Genomic DNA, 14130 nt, shown 5'->3' on the forward strand with positions numbered 1-14130 from the left:
CATTTCTGTTAAAACACTGTCTGGGATCACTGAGCACCAGACAGTTTCTGTCCTTGTCTCATCGTAGGCCAACAATTCTCCATGTCCCTCCCTCCCCTCAGCCCAAAGGGGACACCAGAGAGTCCGGGAGCCCAAATGGAGTCCAAGGAGGTCGTGGTCACAGGTGTGCCACAACGAGCGGTTTAATCTTGCATGAATCATTTTGCTCTTTGACCTTCAGCGTCCTCATTTATACGATAGGTTTGACAAGATATCTGAGGGAGTTCATTGGCGTTCAGACACAACTGAATCCCATATTACCATTGTGCTGGGACCCAGTGCCTCTCTTAGGGTTTTGCTCTTTGCCTGGAGAAGGGTGTCGCCATGTCAAGTTTACCCTGTTTGCTTCCTGAGAAACGAGGAGGAGAGTCTCCAGTGAACCTGTGATTTTCAGGCTTCTCCAGACGTGAATCCCAGAAAAGAGGGAAGGAAGAGCATGAGGTAGAGTTGTTAAGTGGTTCTGAAACCCACATTTCCTGTTGTTTCTTTCCAAGTCTGGTGTTAAATTAACAAGCTCAAATGTGAATGTTAACAAGGATGACTCAGGCCTAGAGAATGTGGTAGCATGTTGCTGGCTTTAAATAATGGCAATAAAAGAGCTTTTCTGATCCATTTGTTGACAAAAGACAGCAAGAGATCATTAATCTAGTTCAGTAATCTCTAAACAGTTTTCACTGTGCACCCTATAATAAAACGTTTTTAAGCATGCAAGCACCCTTTCTATATGAATATTTAAATATTTGGAAATGATAGGCATGTCGTGCTATACTTACCTATGCGCGCATAACACATACACAAAGGAAGAAAATTTAAAGGACAAGATCAAAGCAAAACAAAGCTTTCATCTTTGTAACGCTAATGTGATTTTGTAGGATATTTTTGTAGTATAGCAATGTGAATGTCTGGTTCCAAGTCTAGTTTATCTAAATGCTTGGTTTCTAAGCACTGTTGTAACTGAAAAAGTTGCAATGCAAAAAATATGTAGATCTAAATGGAAACAATCTATTGTGGGGGTGCTTGCAATTGGGACTTGACCAAATGCATTCTGGAAACTTCCTACAAAACTGAAGGTAGCGACGTTACAACCCGTTTTCTTTTGTTTCTTCCGCCCTTCCAGCCACGGATCCCTGTGCCCCTCTCAGCCATGTTACACAGACATGTCACTATCATCCAGGTACAAACAGGTCCCCAAGGACCCTATTTCTCTGTAAAACAATAGGTCAATGTTTATTTTAACTCTTAATAAACACTTAACTCTTTTGAAAGCTCACAGCTGAATGGAAATATGTCAAATGTCCTTTTTTGGGTAAGAAACTCAAGAGAGCTTGGAGCTCTCCAAGCGCCAAGAACGTAGAGCACCACGAGAGCCATGGTCCTCAAACTCGTGAAGAATGCGGCCCCTTTTCATGAAAACCAGCATACTACCAAGGAGAACTGATTAAGAAATGACACAGCACAAAAAGCTTTTAAAAATTAATTTGTAGAGAAAATGCAATATATACATTCAATAAAATATTATTCAGCTTTAAAAAAAAAAGAAGGAAATTTTGACATTTCTGACAACATGGATGAACCAAGAGGACACTATGCTAAGCAAAATAAGCCAGTCAAATACTACATGATTCCACTTACATGAGGTATCTAATATCAAAACTCAGAGATGCAGATAATATGATGGTGGTTATCGGGGCATGTGTGGGGGAGAAATAGGGAGTTGTTATTCAATGAATATAAAGTTTCAGTTATGCTTGATGAATAATTTCTAGAGATCTGCTGTAGAACATAGTGCCTATACAGTATTAACAATAAAATCTTATGCTTAACAATAAAATCAAACTTCAAAATTTGTTAAGAGGGTAGATTTCATGTTGTGTTCTTAAAAAACATAAAAAAACAAAACAAAAAACCAAAGGGACACAAGGAAATTTGGGAAGTGTTGATGTATGTACCACGTGATTCTGGTGATAGTATCACATGTGTTTGCATATGTTCAAACTCATCATATTGTACACATTAAAAATGTGCAGCTCTATTTATGCATGACCTGTGGACATGAACAACAATCTGGGGATTGACTTAGGGAGGGGTCAGGGTGGGCCTGGGTGGAGGTAGGGAAGGGGAGAAAAAGCAGAAACAACTGTAACGGCATAAACAATAAAAAAAATCCTTATTTAAAAAAATATACAGTTCTTTATATATCAATTACCCCTCGATAAAGCTGTAAAAATGAATTTATATTTTATAACTTTTTGCTTTATTACTGCATCTCCGTCTATTGAGTGCTATAGTAAATGCATGTAGAAGACATACTTCATCACTCTACAGGCAAAGCTTAGAACGCTTAGGGACTAGGAAACCCTTGCAATCAGTCTGCAGTCCTTGACCATGAACTAGAAGACAAGGAAAGCAGTTAGGAATAAATATCCAGACCTCTAAAGATTGTCTCGAAAACCCAAACCTATTACATTGTGACTGGCTTATACTAACCCAAGGACTTAGAGTAAAGCAGGCATAGTAAGTCCTTTTCTAGTTCTGTGTGTGCCAATTAACAATTGTGACCTTGTGAAGCAAAAAGTAAAATGAAGAGTGAAAAGGGGGGAGTTCAGATAGAATGCTTGCACAGAATGGGAGCCATATGAGACATAATTGAGATGCAAAGATGTCAGCTGGTGCAGTGCTTCTCACACTTAAACAGTCATGTGAAACACCTGGGCATCTTGTTAAACTGCAGGTTATGATTCAATAGGTCTGGGATGGGATTTTAGATTCTGCGGGTCTAACAAGCTCCCCAGAGACACAGGTGCTGCTGGTCCAAGATCATATGCTGAATAATAAGGCCCTAGCATTTACGGTACATCTTCATCAGGGGAGCCCAGTCATTCTTGAGCTTATTTCAATTTACTGGCAGGAGCCAACAGGAGGGGAGTCCAGTAGAGGCCGGCATCGGTAAGTTCCATACAGAGCTCAGAAGCTACGGGTAGTAACTCTTAGCAGTTTGGCCGCCCAACCAACTAACAACTCCTCGCTATTGCTTCCAAGCAAATTGGATGGTACCTTGGGGTTAAATTTCCCATTGAACTCCCATCCCCTCCGAGCAGTGGGCAGAAGCAGGCAAGCTCAGGAGGAGCAGTGCTGCAGGGCCCTGCTGCCCGGGGCGGGGGCACCTCCCAAGGCAGCCAAGACGCTTTTTACGGAAGACGCAGCTGCGGAGTGGTGAAGATGCGGGCTCAAGGCAGATGACGTAGCGTCGTGCCCGTCTGCTAGGCTGTTAGCACAAACCCTTCCACTGGAGCTCTTGGTGACTCTCCGTGACCCTGGCCACTAGTGTTAAAGCTCCCGCAGGAATAAGCAGCTTTGGAGTGCTGGTTGGGATGGCTCCGTGCCCTGCACCCAGAAGGTAAGACCCTGCGGCCACAGGGACAGCCATTTCTTTCTGTCAGGACCACTGTGGCTCTGCCCTGACGCTGCCCTTTCTGAGGGAGGCTACCTTCTGTCACTCCAAGGTGACGCCTAGCCACACACTGCGACGTCTGGCAACTGATGTTGTCCTCAAAAAGACAGGAGAGAAAAGTTGTTAGACTCGGTTACAGCCTAACCAGGCTCCCTATCCCTCACCCGCAAACTAAAGGTCTTCAATCCTGGTCTTCCCAGAGGAAATGGTTTTTGAAAAGTTTCCTAAAGTGGTTGTGAATTCGTTTGTGTTGTTCTTAAAAATATCCACCCACAGCTCCTCTCTTTGAGCAGACTTGCTTGTGAATCATGTTAGGAGGCTACAGGATTGATTTCCCCACTTAGGATGAGCCACAGCACCCTCTCCCTTCCCCTCACCCACTCCTGGCATTTTTGTTACAAGTGGAAATAGTAGAGGGTGAGTATGAACGATAAGAGGGGCAAGTCCATGACGGTTTGCCCCTCTTATTCCCGTACACTGGTCAGCACTATACAGCTATTTGTTGGGTGAATTAATGAATCACGAAATGAATGGGTCAGTAAATGGAACAGCTGCAGTGGCTCTCAGCTGGTTGGCCTCTCCGCCTGGATAAATACACGTGATCCCTTAATGCCGCTCATTGCGGGGACACGTCTCCCCAGCAGCACGTTTGGGCACAGCCGGCTCAGCTGCGGTGGTTGACTTTCTCTTTGTCCAAGCCCTGCCCTCCCTCCTGCCATTCCTTAGTCTGCTAGACTTGGGGCCTTCTCAGGGACAGCCGGGGCCCTGGCTGTGCTTCCCGTATTACAGAGGGCTGGTAGGGACAGCCTTGTCCTGGAGCCCGCAGCATGATGGCACCTGCCCCTCTGTGTCTTCATTAAGGTCGGTGAGGGCTGTGAGAGGCAGGGTGTCCAGCAGGTAGGGCTTTGCCACACTTAACTTGAAGCCCAGCTGGAAGAGAGTTCAAAACCCTCCCTGGACCGCCTTATCCCCTTTGCTTGTCTTTCCTCTTGGGTCCAAGCAGAGCAGCTTTTAAACTTGAAAAGGTGTTGGTTCAGCGCTGAGCATCCCAGCCTAGCAATTAACGGCAGGCGTGGGAAATGGCCAGAGCCCACCTGGCGCCCCTGGGGGAATGAGTCCGCCAGCCTGCCCTGGACCCCACCTTAGTGTCTGCTCGGTGTCATCCCGCCACTAGGACAGATGTACACCCCGTCTTCGGGGGGTTTTTTTTCCAGTTTTATCAAGATATGACTGAGAGCACCGTATGAGTTTCAGGTTTACAGCGTAAAGGTTTGACTTGCGGATATTATGAAATGATTACCTAGCCTTCAGTTTTAACTAGTGATATTCATAACAGCTGGAAGGGGCGGTGTTCCAAGTCAGTTTAATCAGAGACAGTTCCAGATGTTTTCTCTCGGTTGGCTGACGGTGTGTATCTGATGCATTCAGGATGCCTAGGAAAGCACCAGGAGCTTTGAGGACATAATCAAGAACACACATGCTTAGACAGTGGTTGCTAGGGGTTAGCAGGGAGGGAGGAATAAAGAGTGTGGCACTGGATTTTGACAGCAGTGAAACTACTCTGTATGAGTAGGTACATGTTACTATGCATTTGGGAAGACCCACAGAATGTACACCACCAAGGGTGAATGCTCATGTAAACTATGGACTTTGGGTGATGATGTGTCAATGGAGGTTCCTGAGTTGTGAGAGGTGACCCACGCTGCGCGGGGTGGGTGTTGATGGTGGGAGAGGCTGTGCGTGTGTGGGGACAGCATGGTATACAGGAAATCTCTATACCTTCCTCTCAGTTTCGCTGTGAGCCTAAAACTAGTCAACAGACACGGTTTTGTCCCTCAGGTAGAGGGCCGTCCTGGGTCAGAGATGTGTTGGCAGGAAGCATCAGTGAGGCGGACTGGGTGGGGGTGGGGGTGAGGAGTCCCAGGTTGCCTTGTTGGTGATTTTGAGGCTCTGAGGAAGATCTGCTGCTCTGGGAATGAGATCCGGGAGTAGAAAGCCATGATGGGACCTGAAACCAGCAGGGGTGTAGTCTGGCTGCTCTAGACCTAAGGGGTGGGCTGTCTGCACAGAGTGCAGAGTGAGTAGGCAATAAAGGCCACTTTTGGTTATCACAGCAACTCATCTGGTGCACCTTCCCCCTCTCTGCCTCCCTGACCCCTCCTCACCCCCTCAGCCCACTAATGGGATTTATCTTGGCTCAGGCGATTGCAGGCATGAATCACTCATTCTCTCTGCCAGATGCTTTGTTTATTCTGGACTATGAGCAAGAATAGGCCTCCGTGTCCCCCTCCCTGAGGCCCAGACACCCGCCTGCCACATGGCCATGCACGGGCAAGCCTGAAATGAAGACCCAGCACCACGGTGCCCCAGCAGTCGCCTGAGGAGGGCTAACTCCCATCCGGGGGTGACAACTCTCCTGGTAGCCGCTCAGAGGGTGGTTGAGTGCTTGGGGATTACCTTCCTCACTTCTTATTTGAACTCCCGCAGTTTGGCTCAATCATCTTCAGGGCCTTCTAACTCAACGGCTCTCAGCTGTCACTGTACTTCGATCTCACCCGAGTGAGTCTTTGCTGGTTGCGATGCAATGGGTCTGGGCTGTGACCTGTGCGTGGGAAGCCTTCAAGCCTCCTCAGACGACCCTTCTGTGGGAGGAAGGTGGGACTCAGGGCCCAGCCGAAGTATTTCTAGATCTGATGAGGATGAAATAGCCTGGCCTTTGAGCTCCTTACCACTTTCTTCTGATTTGTACAAAGCAGGGATGACTTAGAGAAGAAAGATTCTTATTAGGATGCTTTGGTAGAAACATTCCTCATCTGTTCTCCATATTCTTTAACATCTCTAGGATCTTTAAGATCTATAGGACTTGCCCTATTCTGCTTTGTGTTATGAATTTTCTGTTCATGTGTCTCATGTTTGAGTTCTCGACTGTTCCACTGTGAGCGTCCACCAAATCATCAGGTCACTCATCTCTTCCCATTGGAGCAAGGATTTAAAAGCACTTTTGACACATTGTATGTCCCAGAAGGGTTGACAGATAAAATACAGAAGGCCCAGTTAAATCTGAATTTCAGAAAACAGTGAATTTTGTTAGTATAAGTATGCACTGTGCCATATTTGGGATATAATTATACTAAGACATTATTCAAGTTCAGCTGGGCATCTGTATTTTTATTTGATAAATCTAGTGACTGTAATAGGTATATTAATCAGAACTCTGTTACAGATGACAAAATCCAAATTTGAACTAATTCAGCAACAACAAAAAAAAGTCAGTTTAATCAGAGACAGTTCCAGATGTTTTCTGGGCTTTAATTTACATTTAATGTAATGGGTTTACGTAACTGAAAAGCCCATGTATTGGGGCTCTATTTAGATGTATTCAGGGTTCTCACTCCATATTTCTCAGCTCTTCTCTCTCCATCCAGGACATTTTAAAGAAAGAAAGAGGCCCCTGGTGGCTCCAGCCTCACGTAGTCCTAATAGTTTATGATCCCAATGGAAGAGAGAGAGTCTCCCCTTAGCACTCCAAGAAAGAGGGAAGGATGATTTTCGTGGCTTAAGCTGGCCAAGGAACTTGAGTACTAGGTTTGCTTTTGTGTTTATCACACGCCTACCCACGGGGCCAGAAGGCTGGTCACTCCCCTCCCCACTCACAAGGACTCATCAGTATTACAGTAGACTGGGCTGTGGGTAGTTTTCCCAGGGAAAGTATTTTAAGCAAACACGCATCTATTCCATCCAAAGAGGAAATGTGTTTCTTGCTCATCCAAAATGTGAGCACATAGTGCCTAATGAAGGGAGAATCTAAATTAGTTAGGAGGGCTGTGAGGTCAGAAATAGTGGACAACTCCCAAAAGGCCTCTAAATGAACCATATAGTTGTTCAGCGGTTCTAGCAAGACAGCAAGCAGCTCCTTTCCCAGTCCGCTATCATCCAGCTAGGGCTTCTGCCTGTAGGAGAGATGAAGGTTTTCCGTGTGCCACTTGGGAACAGGGCTGGAGGGCCAGAGCCGTCCTCTGAGGGGGCAGCCTTCCTCCCGCCCTGTGCACCCCGCTGGCTATGAAAGTAGAACCCTGTGGATGAAGACACTCACCTCTGACGCCTGACTGACTCACCTACAACACTCTTGATGCTCTGTGCCCTGGTAACCTCACCAACATGATACCTGAAAGCTCTCCCGGCCCTGGCTGGCGGCTCAGTCGGTTGGAGCGCCCTCCCGCACACTAAAAGTTGCGGGTTCAATCCCTGGTCAGAACGTGCACGTGAGGCCATGAATCGATGTTTCTCTCTCCCTCCCTCCCTCTCTCTACAAAATCAATAAACATGTCCTCAGGTGAGGATTAAAAAAAAAAAAAATTCTCTGGCCCTGGGAATGCATGTCTAATTATGCCCCTAAAGGAGTAGCTCTATAGCAGTTGCCCTATTCTGCTCTATGTTGTGAATTTTCTATTCACATGTCTCATGTTTGAGTCCTCAATTGTTACACCAGAGCATAAGCTTCTTGAAGGCAGGATTCTTTGTACTTTTATAGGGTCTTGCATGAGGCTTTGCTGAATGGAGTTACTAGAAGGATGGCAAACAAGGCTCCATTATTCTGTTGTCCCAGGTCTTGTGAATCAGCATTTTTAACATACCTCTCTCCAGCAGGGAGGGAGTGCACATCAGAATCAAGTTTTTAAAACGAAATTACCTATGTCATACTTCAAGAATCTGATTGAGAATTTTGGGATGCAGCATTGGATTGAAATGCATATTCTGGTTTTTGATGAGCTCCACCAATAATTCGGACATTTTTACCCCACAAACCACCTTTAATTGAAAAATAGTTCTGAAATAATTCTGTTTTATTGCTTGGAATATCAGAAGTCTGGAGCAACGATGCCTGTGGTTTGATTTCAACATATCCTCACACTTTGGTGTACCATAATTGTGTTGGAAATAATTTAATAGATTGTCGGCCAACCTACAGTTGCATGCCACTAACCAATTCTAGTCTTATATTTAGAAGTACTTTCATGGACACATAAAAAGGAGATTTCTAGAAAAAGAGGTTTGTTCATTACAGGCGGTGGTTCCTCTTAGGATGGCTTAGTTTTAGTTCTGACATCGCTTGGGGGTGGAACTCGGTCCTTTCTCCTCTGGCTCCTGGAAAACATGTTGTGACAGCAGTACCCCCATGATATCCCAGGGTGGGACTGCCATTGGTGACACAGGTAATAAATGCAGCGATGAGTGAGTGCTCTTGTTTGTTTTACCTTACATTACAATGAATCAGAATCAAATCGTGTCCAGTAATGTCAAACCCAGCTTGCAGCTGGGAAGCATACAGCTACACAGTAGCAGCGAGAGGGATGGTGTGGGATTGCCAGGCTGGTGGAATGGGACAGGGAAGTGGTGGGTGAGCGCTTGGAAGAGAGACACCCACCGCCTGAGGGACTGACTCATCTGTAATGTAGATCCCACCTGTGGACTCTGAACCTATTCCGGTGTCCCAGTTATCTGTAACCACAGAGCTTCCCCATGTGGGAAGTCCCTGCCATCCCGACACCTCCAGCCACCACCATTCCACTCAACTCAAGCTAAACCACTTTTCTCGAGGACCAGTGGGACAATGACAAAAATCTTTGGTGTCCCAGTACATAGATCTTAAGTGAAAACAAATGAGTCGAAAGCAGTCAGGAAGTAAGGGACCTCTCCCCCTTCACACACCTCCCTCCCCCAAATAAAAGCAATATTTTTCAGTCAAGCTAATTGCTACATTATAAGTTTATAGACGAGAATGTTAACATCTAACCAAATCCATTATTTTCAAATTCATATTTTAACTGAATGATAATACTTTATTTTTATCCTCACTCAAGGACATACTTATTGATTTCTAGAGAAAGGGGAAAGGTGGGAGAGAGGGAGAGAAACATCGATGCAAGAGAGAAACATTCATTGGTTAACTTCTCATAGGCACCCAACCAAAGACCAAACCTGCAACCTAGGCATGTGCCCTGACTGGGAACCGAAACCCCGGCCTTTCAGTTTACAGGAAGACACTTCAATCAACTGAGCCACACTGGCCAAGGCTGAAATGATAGCACTTTGTAATTAAATTTTCCCCATTGGGTTCCTTTGCCAAGAGTGGAAACCTTCCATTGAAATATGGCTTATGTACCCTCACCCTACAATGGAATCTGAGATCATTGTCTAAAGAAGTCACTCACAAATCCAACCTCTCCCTGCAGACTTATGATTTACCTTAAAAACTACTGAAATTTTTCTTATTCCACATCATAATAGGTCTGGGCTTATTTAAATGTAAAATATGATTTTTTAATCATTCACTATCAGGAAAGCTAAAATGAAAGTGATATCACCTAACCCTATATCAGAGTTATAAAATTCTAAGAATATAAACTCATGTGAATGTGCAGGTACAGATAGCACTGTTGTTCTTTTTTCTTTCTATTTTTTTAGTGCTTTATAAGTTATGACTGTTAATTACTAAGGAAAGCTGGGAATATTGCCAGAGAATTGGTATAGTATAAAAATTTGGGCCACTTTTGGTATAAATTTACTGAGACAGTGAAGTTAAATGAACTATATCATTTACCATCTTGCAAAATAGTCACCAGGAACATTTTCTGTAAGGAAAGATAATGAGTCCTTGCCTAGGGCCCTTCATTTTACCATCAGTGTAATAATTTTTATTATACACCAAATAATTAAGAGCCCCGAACATTTTATAGTTCTCCCAGCCCATTTTCTTCACCTAACTCTCAAGCCATCTTTTATTGCAGGGACCTCGTCATGTCAGTTTTTCTTTTTATGAATGCAGTTTGCTTTGAAATTGTTGAGTGTATTCAGCCTTGCAAAAAACATCTGCCTAAATAAGCCAATTTGGAGATCCTATTTTTGAAAATGTATTATTATAGTCAACCAATGGTGTGTTGTTAAACCAGCTCTCCAGAAAAAGAAAAAGTCCTGATTCGTGGTGTTGGGCAATCACTGTGGTGTAAACATTCCCACCTGGGCTGATCTCAAGCTGCCAGCCCGTCACTGACCGTGGAGCTGGGAAGAGACAGCACAGCCGGCCCTCGCAGGCTGCCACGAGCCAGGGCCGGCCGGGCCCCGCCCAGCACTGGTGATAACCTACGCACACAAAGATGCGCACAGCCTATATGTATAACTCAGCAAATAATGGCAAAGAGAATACCCACATAACTCCACTAAGGTCAGGAAACAGACATGGCCAGCACCCCAGAAGTTCATCACGTCTTCTTTCCCACCTACATTCTCCCTCCCAGTAGAGTTGCCCATATCCTCACTTTTGTGGTGATTTGTCCCCGGCTGGTTACACTTTCACCACCTAAGTATGCATCCGTAAACATTCTGACTTGACTTGGCCAGTTTCGAACTTTATATAAATGGAATCATACCCTATGTATTCTTTTGGGATTTGTTTATTTTGGTCAACATTATATTTGGGAGATGTGTCCGTGTTGGTATGTGTAGCTATGGTTCATTCATTTTTATTGCTGTGTAGTATTCCCGTGCATCAATCAGATCAGTGATGCGATGTGCTGGGACCAGCTTGTACAGGCTCAGAAAAGCTGATTGTTAAATGTTCCGGAATTTTGCAAGCTGGTTGATATGTTGGGAACCAGAAACTGGCCATAGTGGGAGAGTTTACATAGTGGAAATTGGCAAATGCTACAAATCAGGGCTCCACCCACCCTGCTGTTAAACATCTGCCACTAAATATGTAATAATTTATCCACTCTACAAGAAATGGGTATTTGGTTTGTGTCCAGTTTTTACCTATGCGATTTTCTTACATGTGTACTGGTAGCTACGCAGTCACATTTCTAAAAGATAGGATACCCCCTAGGAGAGAAATTGTTAGGTCATAGGGTATACACATATTCAGATTTAGTTAATAATGTCAAATAATGTTCCAGTGTTTGTACCAATCCACATAGAACCCCAGTAACATTGAGAATTTCCATTACTTAATATCCTTGCCATCTCTTGCTATTGTGAGACTTTTAAACTTTTACCAAAATAATGGTTTTATATTTATATATCATTATGGTTTTGAGTTGCATTTTTCTGATTACTTGTGGGGCAAGCACCTGCCTTTATGTTATTTGGCCCATTTGAATATTTTCCTCTTAAAGTTCTTGTTCTTTTACCTATTTTGTTTACTGTCTTTTTGTTACTGGTTTTTCAGATTTCTTTATACATTCTAGATACTCTAATACAAACATCTTATGCTACAAATTTACCTTTTTTAATCTCTTCTCTGAAACTTTGTTATCCCAGTTGCTATGCCATTAACATAAATACCTTGTTTGTGGTTAACATGGGCAGATTGGTACTGACTTTCTACTTACTGTGATGTGTGCATGAATTTTGTTTGACATTCTTTAACCTTCCTTGGAATGACTTCATTTCTCTTCAGCCTGAGCTGTAATTTTTAAGATGGAGTATAGATATTCATGTCATTTTTCTGAGGCTCAAAGAGACCATGAGGAGACGGAAAATTCTACTTGGGTTGTGCATGGGGTCCTGTGTTCTACTCTCCTGCTTCTGATACATTTAAATGTCCTGGATCCACTCTGTCTAGTCAGTGTATTTTATTGTCTTGGATTCTGGAAACTTCCTGCAACCCAGCACAGTGACCTGGAAGATGGCAAGTCTCCAAATCCTTTCTACATTTTCTGAGGTTTCACTGAATGCTAATGGAAAAGGGGAAAAAGGAAGCAAAAGGTTATCATATTATCAAGACATACATCTTACTCTGTTCAAGATGCCATAACAAACTATAGGCTAGATGGCTTATAGACAACAGACATTTATTTCTCATTGTTCTGGAGGCTGGAAATCCAAGATCAAGGCATTAACAGTTCCAGTGTCTGGTGAGGGCCCACTTCATAGACAGTGGTCTTGTTGCTGTATCATCACATGGCAGAAGGGACAAGAGAGCTCTCTAGGGACTCTTTTTATAAGGGCACCAATCCTGTTGCTCCATCATCTCACTAACATTCTCTCTATCTGCATGGTCAGGAAGAGATCAACCCCGCTACCCCAAGCCAATGAGAAGAGAAGAGACAAAGTGATGGACAAGCAGCTCCCTTGTAAGTGCCCAACCAGAACTGCGTACATCACTTGCACTCATCCTATTGGACAGAACTTAGACATGTATCCACCCAGTTGCAAGGAAGGCTGGGAATTGTAGTCTTTAGCGGAGGAGCTAAAACTTGAGGAGTTCTAGTAATCAAAGGAAGAAAGAGAGAAGAGTCTGTTGGGAGTCAAGTAACAGTCTTTCCCACAGGTTCTCTGCCAGACCACCTGGTGACAGTGTTCAGAGATCATCAAGGAAGTGACATCCTCCTGGAGCCTCTGTCTCTGATCCCGCTTCCCCTGTAGGTTTTCTTCTCCTCTTTCTGTACCTGCTCTTCTGTCCTCAGGTTCTACTATGCTTTTGGGCTTTCAGGCTTTCAGAAGTAGCTTACTCAACTTCTTTAAGACTCCCTGAGGTTCTACAAAGTACAAACCAATGAAAGCCTAAGAATCTTCTCGAGGCAGGTTCCACCCATTGTGTTTTATAACCTTAGTCATTTGGTTGCGTAATGAGCAATCAGGACTTTTGTTTTCATATTCCTAATATTTGAATTTGGCTTAGGAATATGAAGCTCCTTGGGGGAAGAGAAGAGAGACAAAATGGTGGGGACAGCCTACTTACAAGAGAAGGCATAGACCATTGGTTGGTTCTCTACCAACATTACAATCACCCAGGAAGCTTGAAGGTACCACCAACACTGAGACCCACTGGTGTAGATCATAAAGAGAACACACTCTACATTTTGCAAATTCAACTACATAAGCTGGTAGGTAGGGACAATAAGTTAATTGTGACCCACCATAGTGACCCATCCCTGTATCTCAACTCTGGCTGCTCAGATGTAAATTGCCTTGCCCTAGAAGCCTCACAGAAATGCTTGTGTGCCCTAAAAGACCATCTGGGGTAGAAGACAGAAACCAGAATCCTGTGAGATAATGCAGCCTCCTAGGAATAAAAAGCACACCAGTTGGTCTGATTCCTATTTCAGTTGCCACATCTGTCACAGTGTCCCCCCTGCTCTCTTCCGAACAGGCTCTCTCATCCCCAGAACCACATCTAATACCCTAATATTGTTGCCACCGGGAAGGGAGAAGTGGACAGATGAGGAATTGGCTGCTGGTTTACTGAAGAACTTGGGAGCACCCTGGAGTGGTTCCCATTTCTAAATCATCTCTCCTGTGTGCCTGTCTGGCTGCTTCAGGTGTCCCTCATCCCACAAAATGAACAGGCAGAAGGGCAGAAAGTTGTGTTTTGAAGTCTTCTGGAATCAGAGCCGGTTGCTGAATCTCTATCAGGGAGAGGATGAGCTGGTCGTGGGGGCACACGAGGACATCAGAGGACTTTGCCAGGCACCCCATCAGCATCCCTTTCAGGCCACTTTCCCTATGCACAGTGTCCTCTTGGACGGGTCCTGGGAAACCATTTCTTCCTTGGGGTCCCTCTTTAACCCTTCTCTCCTCCCGCCCTGATCGCTGCTCCAGTCTTTCTCTGTTCCTGTCTGGGCCCCCCTGAGCCTGCCTCTATC

Source organism: Pteronotus mesoamericanus, unplaced genomic scaffold, assembly GCF_021234165.1.
Source record: "Pteronotus mesoamericanus isolate MK-2021 breed Mesoamerican mustached bat unplaced genomic scaffold, CSHL_Meso_final contig_130, whole genome shotgun sequence".
NCBI classification, from domain to species: domain Eukaryota; kingdom Metazoa; phylum Chordata; class Mammalia; order Chiroptera; family Mormoopidae; genus Pteronotus; species Pteronotus mesoamericanus.